General features: G+C 33.7%; 1 protein-coding gene across 19 annotated transcripts in view; it reads right to left on the reverse strand.

The window, feature by feature from the left end:
- Nucleotides 1–12,168: 12,168 nt before the first annotated feature.
- Nucleotides 12,169–15,746, reverse strand: part of LOC141394831 (galectin-4-like) — a 112,121-nt gene continuing 108,543 nt past the window's right edge. For all 19 annotated transcript variants that reach the window (XM_073969782.1, XM_073969779.1, XM_073969774.1 and 16 more), the window contains one exon: nucleotides 12,169–12,893. The gene's annotated coding sequence lies outside the window, so the exon portion shown is untranslated. The remainder of the gene's footprint in view (nucleotides 12,894–15,746) is intronic.

A 15,746-nucleotide genomic window follows, 5' to 3' on the forward strand; every position in this document is an offset into this window, starting at 1 on the left:
TTCGCTATTTATATGGTTTGTAACCACAAATCTGCAAACTTAAGTTTCTTAGCAGGATTGGTAGGGCAATTGAAAAGGAGCAGTGTGTCGTGGGGGCCTGTGCTGTATGCTGGGCAGATGTTTTCCACGGTGTCATCAGTACTTGCCCTTTAGGAATTTTGACGGCTGCACCATCCCGAGCGTATTGACCCAAAACTACTCTGGTTTGTCCTGTCAGCTGGCGCTTCTCAGCTGCGATAGATGGTGGATGTTCTCCAAGGACCGCATTCACACGATAACTGTTTACTGCATCTGCGACTGCATTCGTGTGAATGCTACGTAAACCTGGTTGAAAGGCTTGTTGATCTAGAGGTTCTCTCTTGTAACGTTAGACTTCACTTTCTAGATTATGAATAACCCCTGGCTGCCTGGGTCTGTGGTCTGAATTCTGCTATCATTGACCATGACATTTAACTCTATTGTTCCCAACTCTGCCGCTCAGGTAGTGAACAGAGTGGCCGTAGATTTATTGGCTGGTATTTGCATATTCCTCGCGTGGAAAAAATGGTAAGATCAGACAAAACGTAGTTCAGTCTTTCACAAATGTCGTCAGGGAAGGCACCTGACGCCAAGATAGTACAATCATTCGCATACGTTACGATCTCAATGCCGTCTGCAGCGTTTGGAATTCAGAAGAGGTTTTCTTCACTCTACCGGTCTTGGACTTCTTGATCCTAAATTCTAGGTACTACTGTCGTCCACACTTAAAATTAATTATCCAACGTTTCAAACTTGGACGGTGCGTAGTCTGCTCGATGACATCAAACAACGAGGGTGCTTAACGAATATCAAAGGGCTTTGCTAAATCAAGTGTCACTATCACTGTTCTATCGCACGGCTTGCTCTGAGTGAGTCCTCGGCTAATATGGAGATGGAGATGGCCTTCTGCGCAGTTGTTGTGCTGCAACTGGAAAGTTATTTCTGATGCTGGAAGAACTAAAGCCACAAGGGTCCTTGCTACGGGCGACAAAAGCGAAATCGGTTTGTAAGATTCACCTTTGCTGGCATCCTTTTCGGGCTTCAGTAGCTGGCCAATTTTCCAGACTTCGGGAACAATGTGTTTGGCAAGCTACAGGTTGTAAATTTAAGTGAAAAACTTGACTTCCGGCCGTCCCAGCTGTTGCAGTCTAAACACCGCCGCTGCACGCAACAGAGTTTACTTCCTCCGCAACAGGTTTTGCTTCATCTTACAAAAGGATTTTACTTCCTATCAGTGCAGATTTCGACATTGACTCCAACTGCAGATTACTATTTCGTGAATTTTATTTTACAACGTTTTGGAAATGTTTGTTGTTTTGTAGGGATCTACAAATCGACTTGTTGAGCGGGGTTCTCTAGTGCAGGCAAGGAAACTTTTAAAATTGGTCCGTTCCTTTACTTTTAAAAATGGTAATTGTTGCAAAAATGTTAATGTGGTGAACTGCTCTCATATAAATTTTATGCTTTTAAAAGTAAGGAAACACTTTGCAGGTAAAAACTGGTAACCTCAGACACGTAAAGGAACACGACTAATACCAAAGAGTGCAGTCCGACTCTACTTTTAGCTCAATGATTGGGACTTAGCATAATAAATCTTACATTGCTTTAAACGTACATATTTAGATAAATAAAAGAATATATACATGTGTAAAAATAAAAACACAAAATTCATCTCTATTGGATCGATGGAATGGGTTCAAATGCTAAGGAAAAGATCGGATCTATCACGACTTCCTTTGAATTGGTTCAAATGCTGAAGAAACGATCGGATCTTTCACGACTTCCTTCGAATGGGTTCAAATGCTGATGAAAAGATCGGATCTTTAACGACTTCATTTGAACCAATGCAAAAGATCCAGTGAAGTCATGGCATCTCATGGAACCGCTTCCATAAAATTTTGCTGGGTACTTTCCTATTTTAGGTATTTTGAGTATTTCAGCTACATCTATCGGCTGAACCACTTGTTATTTGACATTCAAGGTTCCCAATGGTGACAAAACGTATCCATTAGAAATGTTTAACATATGTCAATGTTTTGGTATAGTCACCATATAACGGTACCTCCCGATTTTCAGTATTTCGAGGATTTTAGCTACATTTTTTTCTGAACTACCCGTAATTTAATATTTGAGGTTCCATGCAGTCAAGAAAATTCTTCACCAACAATCGTCAACATAGGTAGTGCCGGATTGACCCAAAACCATAGTGTTTTGGCCAGGGGCTGCCAACCCAGCAGCAAACCTATACTCCTAAGTAGGTTTCTATGCAACAACATAGGTACATGTTCTTATAGCCCCATATAACGATACCTCCCGATTTTAGGTATTTTGAGGATTTTAGCTACATATTTTTACGCATCTTGCAGATAATTAACGCTTGAAGTTCCCAGTGGTCACAAAACTTATCCATTAAAAATTGTCAACATAGGTTCATGTTTTGGTATAGTCACAATATAACGATACCTCTCAATTTTCGGTATTTTAAGGGGTTTAGGTACATTTTTTGGATGATCTAACCCGTAATTTGACTATAGAGGTTCGCTGCTGCCAAGAAACTTCTCCCTCAAAAGTTGTCCACATAGGTCCACATGTAGCCCCCATAAAAAGGTATCACATGATTGAAGACTTTTTTTAGATTCATTTTGAGACCTAACTTAGGCATTTGGGGTATCTAACTAAAACTGTGGACAGGTTTAATTATATCATTTTAGTTAAAAATATATTTTTGATGGAGGGTATAAAAAGTTCGGCCCTGCCGAACTTAACGATTTACATCAGATATCGAAGGGGTAAAGAGATCTAGCTATATGTGTCCGTCTGTTCTTCGAAACGGACGAATCAAACTCCAGGCTGCAATTATGGGCCCATGTATTTCATGCACCAAACACGCTATGTATGTCCAATTTTAATGAAATTTGGGATGTGTGTATTGTAAAATCGGTTCAGATTTGGATATAGCTCCCATATATATTTTCGGCCGTATTCATATGCTTGACGCACCATACACGAAATTGTCCAGACATTTTGATAAAATTTAGAATATGTGACACAATTTCGTCTAGAAAAAAATTCATATATAATTCATATTTAGGTCTGTAAGATAACACTATGCAACACTGAAAATGCAAACAACTTCTAGTATGAATATTTTGAAGGTACATATTTAGACTACAAAACCCCTAGTTGGGTTTTGTCCTGTCAGATCCAGTTCGGATTTTATGGCCTCAGCTAAACCGGCCTTTATCACAGAAACGAATAGGAATTTGGCCTTGCTGTCTTTAGCAATATTGTAGCCCTAAACTAGTAGAGCTTATCTTTTTTAAAAAACCACATAAGAAAAACTCCAACTATGGCATCAAAATCTATAAAATATAGAAAACTTTACGTAATTGATGAAATTCTGGTCAGTATTGGCTAAACTATTGGGAGTTGAACCAAGTAACCTTTTGCAAAAATCTTCCAAATAATGTTCTCAACAATTCTTTAGAATATTCTGAAACTCTAAAATGCTTACTTCATGTTGTTTCAGCGGTATTTTGCATCCTATCTTTTACAACACGTATTTCAAACACAGTTCACACCAACAGTTTATTCTCACATTTCGGACTTCCCTACATTATTGACATTTTTATTAAATCGTCGTTGAAAAATGTACTGAAAACAATGGCATAGAGACATTTTACAACAATGACATGTTCTGAAGCAGGGACGTACGCAGGATTTCATTTCGGGGGGGGGGGGGGAGGCAACTTGACCAAAAATCATGAAAATTGAAAATGGTGTGTAGGGTTACGTAAAGCTTTTTTAAGGTTTTGCTGTTGATTTTATATGAACAATTGACACAAAGTATAAAAATTCAGTAGAGAAAGATCACAATATTTAGGATACAATTTTAACTTTTTACAGAGTATTAAATATAAGTTAAATATAAGATATTTAGAAGTGAAATTCAAACCAGTTTGGTATAGTCGTCATATAAAAGTTGCGCCCCGTTTTCAGTATTTTGGACCTATATGATTAAAAAATATAGGTCAACGTTATGGTATATCCCAGCATTTTAAAAGTACAGAGAATTGCCATTATTTCTGATATCGCAAGATTTTCAGTATATCAAAGCTCTTAATCTAATTTTTAGAATATCAGCTGTGATACAGATTTTGGGATTTCTTTTTGTGAAAGAGCCTCCATGCAAAAAGTGGTTAAAATATATCCACGTTTTAATCCAATCCCTACTTAACTATATTCGCGAGTAGGACGAATTGAGTTATACAGGAGTTATAGGGTATAGGGGTATAGTTCGACCCGAACATAACGCCTCATTGTTTTAATTACATATAGAAATACCCATACGACTTCTATAAATTAATTACCTTTAAAAAGAAGAATAACACGAATCTGCGAGCACAGATTGGACTTCTATATCTAGCTATTGTGTCGATAAGCTTAGAATAAACTATTCTTTAATGCCATAAAAACGCCAAATTTGATTAATTAAAAACTTTAGAAATTTAAAAACGGACGATACAGACTACGATTAATAGACAAAATAATATAAGTCGAAAATTTTCATGATTGTTGTTCCGGCTGTATTCTTTACTTTGGTATAATGTTAAAGAACGCCTTAACTAACTTTAATTGAATGGTGCTTACACTTGGGAAGTTTTTGCAGTTTCTGAAACTACAATGTTCATAGATGAGAAATATCCAAAAAGAAGAAAAAAATCGCTGGATGGATTTATAAATCGCGGTCAAAGTTCACATATTTAGGTGTCTTTTAGGTTTTCGCGGTTTTGCTTGGAAATTGCAAGTCCTATCGTAATGGGACTAAAAATGTGGTAGCTGTAAAAATTCTCTACAAGATTGGCCTTTACTACTTTTTCCTAAGTTTTACCATTTTTGAGATATAGAAGTTCAAATTGGGACAATGCACTGACTGTATCGCCTCCTTATAAAACATGACATGTATGTTGTCCATAACTAACTTTAGTTGAAAACGGCTTACACCTGGGAAAATACATGGAGGGATTTTTAAATAAATCGCGGTCAAAGTTCACATTTTTAGGTTCATTTTAGATTTTCAGGATTTTGCTGGAAGCGGCAAGTCCTATCGAAAGGCAACTAAGGAAAATGTTGTAGCAGTGAAAATCCTCTTTAACATTTTCTTTAGTCCCATTTCGATAGGACTTGTCGTTCCCACGCAAAATCGTGAAAACCTAAAATAATCCAAAAAATGTGAACTTTTTTTGTTTTTTTTTTCATCTATGAATAGTTACTGCGCCCACAAGCCATTTTAGTTGGTCTCCTTAGTATTTAGAGCTTTGAAGCATGGACTTTCCCCCTCAAAATTTGATATCGCAGTAAACAAGACTACAAATGTCAAAAAAGTCCAAAGGATCAGTCTTAAGCTGCACTTATGTTGAATTTTGAGAGGGACGTACATGAAGATGTTGGCCACACATATTCTCTTGGAACTTGTTGTACATTTGGAAAAAAAAAATTATTTGAAGAACTGGACCGATATAATCAATTTTGGGTTCGATATATTTCTGGAAGAAATACTGCGATGTGCAAAGTTCAGATCGAATCGATTACTACCATTTTAGCGAAATTATTTTCTTTACGAGATCCAAAACTTTGACCAAATCGGTTGATCCGTTCGAAAGTTATCATGCGCTCCAGCCTGCCAGACAACTGAGATACAGTCCGTCCAAACATATCGCTCATTTACTCAAAGAGTGGCATAAATAAAAAACGGGTTTTTTGAGTTAGCAATTTCTATTTTTTCTACGACTTTTATTTTATCTTGTGTCAAATTTTCATGTTGATATATCTAAAAATCAACGAATTACAGCTTGTTTTCTAGGAGTTTGGCATAAATCAACAAAAAGGTTTTTTGAGGTTATAAAGCACTAAAACAATTCGAATCATGCTTGATCTTGCACAGAAATTTAGTACGAATATCTGGCAAGATCTGTACAAAAGAATGATCCCACTAGTTATTTTATTTTTTGTGTATTAACCTTTTTATGTTGGGAAGTCAAATTTCATTCCGCAACTTAAAACGCGTTTTTCTCGAAACTTGATTTTTTGAAATATAAATGAGGGATATGTGCAATTTAAGGGAAAAAATGCAAGTGAGTATGTTACATATAGCAGATTTTAGCAGTTTTTGACGAACACAAATTCATTTTTCTTAATAATTTTCTCCTCTTGTTTAGCAACAAGTAAAAAAAAATTGGTGAAGGCAGCGAAACAAATTTCTAATTGGCTTTCAATATATAGTCCACGAAGAACGCTTCATACATTTTGTCCGATAGACATTTTTCATGCACTTCCATTCCCACAATACTGAATTATTTTGGATTCAGGATGAGTGTAAAGCCTCGAGACCTCAATATAGCTTGAATAAGACATAACAAATATTGAGCATATTCATTACGGAATTCGTATTTAATAGTGGAATGATGTGGCATGAAGACGTAATTCAGATTTCATTGGAAGTTTCTCCCAAAAGGAGTATACAAACAAAAAATTTGAAAAAAAATCTTACATGACTTGATGTACATTTTCAGTACAGAAACTTCATATCGTCACCATAAATGCCGGAAGACGTAACCCACAAAAATAAAACTTTACAGGAGAAGCAAAAAACATTATAAAATGAAAACGGTGTTATAAAATATCGAAAATTTTTAGTATCGTGTTTTAAGACAGAGAAGAAATATATTTTTGGAAAAAAAATTAATTTTTTTCCAGAATGCCAGAAGCTGTGTGGGTTACGTCTTTTGGTATTGTATTTTTCTGAAATGCCAAACGACGTAACCCACAATTTATTGAGTATACATTTGAAAAAGGTAGTATAAATGAAGAATTATAATTAAATTAGAACTAGTTTATTGGCCTACGCGGCTAAGCGAACTTTAAACTAGCAATCTGACGGTGTTGGGTTCAATTCCCAATCTTAGCGGTGATATTTCAGTGGATCACAATTAGGTGAACCGTCTATTCCAACCAGCACTGCAATTACTTATAATATCAAGTGTATTAGACGATATTTAAAACATCAGATCCGGAATATTATATATATTGTGGTATTTAAGTCAATTTATCGACAAAATATAGTTAATATAAATTAAGTGATGTGTAACAATTTAAGTGTAACTTTTAATTCTCATAAGGAATGTTGCCATAAATGTAATGACAATCACTTGGAATTAAGTGTTTTAAGTCTAGCAGGTGCTAAAGTTTCTTTTTTGAAACTTTTAGCCTCTGTGCGTATATCTAAGGAGGACCCATTACCCCAAAATCTCCGGATCAAACGCTAATGTTTGCAGTTTATTGGATCTCCTATCTATTTGCATAAGTAAACAATACAGAAAAGTTGCGTTTTTCTCTGGACCTGTTTGAATATCAATTAAATCAGTTGAATTTATCCAATCTCAAGCCATTATATATGTTATACCACGGGTTGATAAGAACATTTTTCGGCAAACTTACACTATAATCGTAGTTGTCTTTAAAAAACATCTTTGTTTTAGACCGACGAAAAATTTGAGCATATACACGTTTTCGGGTCAACGTCTCATAAGACTTGTCACGTGCATCAGTTTTTGTTGCCATTTGTCTTCAAAATAACCACTTACTTTTTTGTTGTTCTTGGGAGGTTTATCTAAATCATAACATAGGTCCGTCATCATCTTCAATTAGACACTTCAATCACTTTTTTATTAAAACTTTCGACATTTTACCAAACCTGGGTTTTGCTATGACCTGCGTATAAGGGGAAATATTCAAAATTCCCACAAATCTGAATTTTGGTGTAAAAAGGTATTCGAGTTACAAAAACCGCCTAAAGTAAAAGTTGTAGATGTAAAAATTAGCAACAAGAATGGTCTTTATAATTTTTAAAACGGAATCACCAGTCATGAGGTATCGTCATCTGAGAGTCAAACTAAACATATAGGGAAATAAGCCGCATAAGAGTCGGAAATAACCACGCCATGTGATAGGCATTTCTATAAGCTTCCAAACGACACCTACTTTGTAGTAATAGGTTCAGTAGAACCGGTTCTAACCCGGTTTTTTAATTCGGACTTTCGGATCAAATAACTGGATAACCGGATCCACCCCAAAGGAAATTATACATTTCCGTAATCACCTCAATATACCCTCCCTCTGGCATTATAATTGCTGCAAAAATCAAAGACTAAATTTTTTGTACTGCTGTTTAATTTTCAAATAATGTGGATTATGCCTTTTATGTTTTATGAAAATTACAGTATGCTGTTACGTCTTTTGGCATTTCGTGAATCGGACCGCTATTTTTAAACGCAGAACTTTGAAATTTTGCCAGAGCATGTATTTTAGCTTAATGTATCAGATTTCACCAAAAAACGAATTTCGATTTTCATGTCGGTTACGTCTTCCGGCATTTATGGTGACGATATGTATATAAGATAGATATATAAGTTTTCATTTGAAATCTCCTAACATAAAAAATGTTTATGACAAAGAAAAAATTTAATAATTGGTTACAGTTGCTTAATAAATTTTGTTCGACCAAACCATTTCGGGGGGGCCCGCGCCCCCCGTGCCCCACCCCCCTGCGTACGTCCCTGTTTTGAAGAGCTGTGTATTACATTCCACGCAATATTTTTCCAAAAGAAAATATTCAGAGAAAATTAACGGTTATGGAGATACGGTGCGAAATGTATAAAAATTGTGGAATTTTTGCATATATTGTGAAATTTGAGGCAATAAGTGCAGTTTTTCGAGTTCATTATTTCTCCAAATATTTTATTCTTGTGCTTATCTACAAATTTGCTTCAGAGGTTAAAAGAATATTCGCATTGGTTTCAGAGATATAGCCCCGAATTTCTTTAAAAAATCAATATTTAGGTGGGGCCATAAAATCCGAGCTGGATCTGACACAACAAAACCCAACTAGCGGTTTTTGTCGTTTGGATCTGTACTTTCAAAAAATCCTCAGTTCGAATTGTTTGCACAAGATCACCTTAAAAATGTTGCACAGTGTAATTTTTATAGCAATAATTACTCAGCAAGTTCCACCAACTTCTCTCAGTGAATTTTACTCTCTCAAGCAAGAAAAATTGCAGTAAGTTATCGAACAACATTTTGTAACACTAAAGCCACACGTTGAAACTTTCATACGAAAATTTCACAGTTTTTGGGACAGCAGAGGTGAATGAGCTGCTTCATCTCGGCTCTCTTCCAAAAGCTGTGAAAGTTTCGTATGACAGTCTCAACGTGTGCCTTCAGAGTACGAACTTGCAAGAAAGTCAATCACAGAACTGTCATAAAGTCTCTCTCAACTCGCTCTCTTTTGCTGGAGAATTTTGTTATCGAACAGCATTCAGTAAAAATTTGTACAAATTTTTGGATTATCGTACAGACATTTAGTCATTCCGTTTGTAACACATCGAAATATTCATTGGAGAGCCTATAAAGTATATACATATATACTTGATCAGGGTAAAATTCTAAGTCGATATAAACATGTCCGTCTGTTGAAATCAAGATACAACTCACAATTTTTAAGATAGAGCTTTGTAATTTGGTATAGAAGTTTCTATTGCTATATATGTATATATCGGTCGACGTTTTGATATAGCCCCCGCAGAACATTACCACCCGATTTTCGGTATTTTGAAGGTTTTAGCCTCATTATCACACCGAATTGGCTGAAATTTTGTTCTTAGTTTTCCTAAGGGGGTCTAAAACTTTAATCAAATGAAATTTGTCGGTATAGGTCCACGCCTTCATATTGCCTCCATAGCACGTACCTCCCCATTTTCGGTGTTTTGAAGGTTGTGGTCTTAATATTCCTCAGAAATAGCTAAAACTTGGTATTTAGTCTTCGTTGGGGGTATAAAACTTTTCTCCAGAAACTTGTCGGTACAGGTCCACGCCTTAGTATAGTATGGGGGCTATAACGGTACCTCCCTATTTCCACAATTTTGAGGGTTGTGTCCTCAATTTCTACCGAAATGGCTGAAATTTGGTATTTGATCTTTGGGGTATTAAACGTTCCATATGAAATTTGTCGGTATAGATCCACGCCTTCATATAGCCCCCATAGAACGGTACCACCCGATTTTCGGTATTTTTAATGTTTTAGCCTCATTATCACACAGAAAAGGCTGACATTTGGTACTTAGTCTTCTTTGGGGGTATAAAAGTTTCTCCCAGAAATTTGTCGTTATAGGTCCACGTCCAAGCCCCCATAAAACGGTACCTGCCGATTTTCGGTATTTTGAATTTTGTGGCCACAGCAATCCACCGAAATGGCTGAAATTTGGTATTTAGTTTTTGTTGGAGGTAAAAGCCTTTCTGGCTGATATTGGTCGGTATAGGTAGTTCTACGTTTCGATATAGCCTCCATAGAACGGTACCTCCTGATTTTCGTAATTCTGGAGGTTGTGACGTCAATATCCCACCGAAAGACTGAAATTTGTTATTTAGTCTTCCATGGGGTTAAACAATATTCCAGAAGAAAATTATCAGTATAGGTCTGCGGGCTCGTATATCCCCCATAAAAGCGTACCTCTTGATTTTCGGTATTTTGAAGTTTTTACCGAAATATCGGAAATTTGGTATTTGGTCTTCTTTGAATTTAAAAACTTTCCACCAGAAATATGTAGGTATAGATTGACGTTTTAATATAGCCTCCATGGAACGGTAACATACGGTGACATATTCAAGGATCGCTTAGAGAATATAACGCTGCCATAGTGGCACTATGGTGATCTTGTTTATGAAAGTACCAAGTTAAAGCATTTCGACTAGGGTTGTGTCAAAATATAGTTTAAACTTCAAATGCCGAAAATATTACAGGATCGAATTGAAAATGCTATGTCAATGAAAATTATTCCGATTTTCTGGATAATTTCTCAGTTATTGACAAGGTCACTGTATGCAGTCACTGAAACAAAAAAGGAATTAAAATAACTTCGGTGAGATAAAAAAGTTGGCGGGATAAATGAGTGCCTTGGTAAAACCAACTCAGGTGTGGGCAAATAAGGTGGTGTTTTCTCTAAACTAGAAGTGAAGTGTTAGTAGAAATATATAGCTACTACAACAACAACTAAAATGTTTGAACATAATTGATTTGAGTCCAGGCGTGCTGCCAGGTTAAGTAATTGATCAGACCTGGTAATTTGAAACTCCCGAAATTAACCATAATCTGGATAGATGCATCCTGAACCACTGTGCTAAAAATGGATTTTTTTTCTCAGTTAGCGCTATACACCTACGGACCTTTTATTCGCGTTCAGGAAAAAAATTACAATACATGCATATACCAAACAAATCATACGAATATATCCATAGTCAGTTCTCGGTATTCCTAGACGTTACTGCTATTCACAAACACATCATTACTGTTTGTTTTATATCCAAGTATATTTTATAAAAAGCACTGTTTCCAATCCCAAATAAAATCACTTTGTCTTTTTTTTGGATTTTTTCTTTGAATTTAATTTACGATAAAAATGTGTGTTGTGTATTTTTACAATCATTAGAAAAAAATTGCACTTTCTCTTACAAAGATTTTTTAAGCGGCCCATACACTATCAAATTTTGATGTCAATATTTGTACTAGTATGTGTAAATTTTTCAAAATTTGAGAATGTGTTTGTGAATTTTATGGACTGAGGAAAATCAAAATAGTTTTGATTTTCAAAATGAATCCCAGTCAATCCGATGAATATGGTTTATTTTCAAAATTGTCAAAAAACAATTTTGAAAAACAGAACAATGTGTTTGTGAAGAAATAAAAAAAATTTTAAGTTCATTAATTTTTTGAGGAAAATTTGAAGTTTCGTTTTTAGATTGAAGGCTAATTGAATGCTTTGCTACACACTTATCAAGCACACACGTACAGAAGGAGTTCATCGGTTGGACAAGCCAATTTGATAGTGTATGGGCCGCTTTATGTTTGTTTATTTATTTTATTTTTAAATGTGGTTATGTTTGCCTTTTGTTTTATTTTTATTTTTTTTTTTTATTTTGCTGTTTCAAATTGAGGGTACGAAACCCAAACAAAATTTCGAGTATGTACTATAATCTATAAATATGGTACATTCATACATACAGACAAGATATATGAGAGCATAGGTTATTTTGTTGTTGTTTTTGTATTTATAAATTTTAACATTGGAAAACTGTATATAAAACACGAATGTGTGTGTTTTTTATTTGTGTTTATGTTAAAACTTGTGTTTGGTAAAAAAAGTCCTGGCTATTATTTAGATTCTTGTTTTTTAAATTCCTTTATATCAATTCGCAGAAAATATTTAGTTTAGTTTTGATTATAAATATTAGCAAGAGAATTAGTATTTTTTTGGATAATACAACATAACTTCTATTAGAAAGTTAGGTTATGTTTTATTTGGTTTTTAGTTTGTGTGTTAGAATGTTAGAATAAATATTGTTATTTCTTTTTTCTTTTTGTTTTATTACGACAATTAGTTTTGTTAATAGGAATAAATTTATTGTCTGTCTCTCTTTTTAAGAAAAGGGGGTATATATTTTTTGAAAATATTTTAGATTTAATCTTTTTTGGTTCAAGTTTTTTTTTGCGTAAACTTTCCTGATTTGGTTTTTTGTCTTCCGAATATAATATAAGCCAATTGTTTTCTTATTTCTTTTTTTCTTTGTTTCACATTAACAATAAATTGTAAGCCTAAAAAACTAAATAACAAAATCGTATATATTTTTATAGAGTTTTTGTTTAGAGTTCGGGGTTTTTGTGTATATATTTGTTTGGAGTTAAGTGGGAGTTTAAGAGATCCCCAGCCGGAATTATTTGTAAAAAACCAACAAGCTTCAGCAAATTGAGGCGCATTCAAAGCAATCTGAAAAAAGGGAAAAGGAAAATGTCAATTATTATAAAGATTCACTTAAATTGAGAAAGTTAAACCCTACACCACACCAATGCTCCTAGGTAGTAACTGTGGCCTACAGAATATGTATGAATTATTCAACATAACGAACAAAAAACCGAAAGAGGGAACAGCGTATATACTCAGGATCGTACGCAGTGTGGGGGTCTCAGTGGACCCGGGCCCCCCCCGAAATGGTTTGGTCGAACGAAATTTCTTAGGCTACTGTAACAAATTACTAAATTTTTCTTCCATATAAAATTTTTTTATGTTTGGAGATTTCAAATGAAAACTTATAGCCCGTTTCCATGGTACGTCGTTCGTTCTCTATTCGTTGTTCGACCCATAACTACGAACAAATTACTTATTTCCTCACACAAAATTCTGTGAACGAACAACGATTTTTCTACGTTGATTAGAAATACTCTCTGAACCGACGAATAAGTATGTCCCATCCCTAACAAATGAGAGAATTTATCGAAAAAATTAATTATGACATGTCTAAATTCAAAATTGAAAAATTTGTTGAAAACACAAAAATTTTGAGAAAAAAGGAAAAAGATGAATGAAAATTAATGAACTAAACATTTTATATAGATGCAGAAGGAAGATGGTTGTGTTTCCTTCTTAATTCCACACACATTTCTTGTTCATTAGTTTAAAATCGTGTAAAAAAATCTGAAACAAAAAGGAAACAAATAACTGAAAGTCCGTATACACAAAAATTGTTTTGACATGTCTCGCTCTCTTTAATTTTGAAAATAGAAACATATAAAAGGTTTGTCCTTGTACTTTTTCAGTAAATATTACTCAGTAACTTCTTTTTAGAGAGTAAAGCATTTTATACTCTTTCGAAGGAAAAAATTAAAAAAGTAAAAAGACAACATTCAGTAAAAATTTTCAATTTTATTAATATTTACGATTATGATATTTGAATATTTTAAACTTTTGACAACTGCCTAAAGCTACAAAATGTTACTGAACAAAATTCCTTCAGTAAAAATTATAAGTTCTCAGTAATAAAAGTTTCAAAACAAGTTTCTCAATTCATTCTCTTTTACTGAACATTTGTGTAAAAAGACAACATTCTGTAATTATTTGTAATAATTATTACAAATTATCGAGTACGCAGACACACTTAAAAATATATTGAAAATACAAAATTATTCAGAATTTATGGAAAAAATTAATGAAATGTGTGTAGTTAAATATAGAAGATACATTTGAAGGAAAGTCTATTGGTTTTCCTATTCATTTAATGTATATTTTATGTGTTTTCGGTTCAAATTTTCGTGAAAGAAGGAAACAAAAATGAAGGAAATTTTGTTTATGTTTCTGTTAATAACGAATGGTGTAATGGAAACGGGTTAATTCGTGTACGTCGTTCGACAGGCGAACAACGTAATTGAAACGCTAGTTACGTTGGCCACCCAACACACGCCAACATAAATATGCTGATGAGCATATTCACACGGCCATCCACCGGTCGTATCGTATGACAACTCCAAATTGCAAAACCAATAATATTCACACGGCTAAACGACACATGCCTACCACAAATACGCTGAATAGGCATTTCCCACATAACACATAATCATAAATGCAATTTACTACCATAGCTATAAGTCATATATTAACAAGAATTGTATTCATTCAATCAGAACCTTTGTAATAAACAACATAGATGGACAGTCGTCCAAAACAAATATATTTTTTTTAATTCGGAACGGATCGCTATCCTAACTGGCGCAGTCGGTAAACCGGTTCGACGATCGGTATAGGAACAAGTGTAACAGTACAAGAAAAGAACAAGTGAATATCCTTAAAGGATAAGCAAGTGAAAAGACTATATAAATAACACAAAGTGAAAAAGTGACACAAACAAAAATGTGTTAAAGAATAATCAAATAAAGAAAGTACTGAATAAGAACAAAAATGTGCAAAGGAATAATCAAATAAAGAAAGTACTGAATAAAAAACAAAAATCTGAAAATAAAAAGAAAAAGTGAAGAAAAATTAAGATCATCCATTAAAGGAAATATTGAAAGAATAATAAGATTTACAACCTATACCCATCGGAGCGTTTCGCCGCCTAACAACCGGAAAAAGAACCTAAAACAAAAGATTAACTAAACAACATAGCGGAGCAATTTTACAACAATGGCAATTGTTCTTATCCTAATGGGCTGCTTGTAAGTAGAGAACATATTTTTTCATATATTACCACATACATATATAAAACGATTATTATATCTATTATTGGTACAAAAGGGAAACTGAAATGGTTTATGACCCATATAATTATTGTATATATATCCAAAAGAAATGAATTACAAGTGAATTAATAAATTATAAATAATAATATAAATAAATTAATAACAACAAGAAATCCTTATAATCTATGACGGAATATCATAGATAGGATCTACAAAGAAGTCTCAAAATCTATGAAGGAATATCATAGATAGACTTTATTAATAATAAAGAAGATAAAATATCTATGAAGGGATATCATAGATTATCTTCAGAAAAACTCAATAAAATAAAAAAACAAAATAAATAAATAAATAAGAAAGAAATATTCAAAAGTATACAAATTGAAATACATAAAAAAAAAGAAAATTATTAAAAAGAAAAAATCAATACAAAAAAAATATATCGGAAGACGATAACAAGAATATATAAAAAAGAGGATATAAAAATCTATACAAGAAAAGAATATATACATATATATAAACAAAATATTAAAAGAAAAGATATATAGAAAAATAAGCAAAAGGATATATACAAAGGTAACATATATAAAAGAAAGATACATACTATTAA

This window comes from Musca autumnalis, unplaced genomic scaffold, assembly GCF_047663935.1.
Source record: "Musca autumnalis isolate F117 unplaced genomic scaffold, ASM4766393v1 scaffold_2, whole genome shotgun sequence".
NCBI lineage: Eukaryota > Metazoa > Arthropoda > Insecta > Diptera > Muscidae > Musca > Musca autumnalis.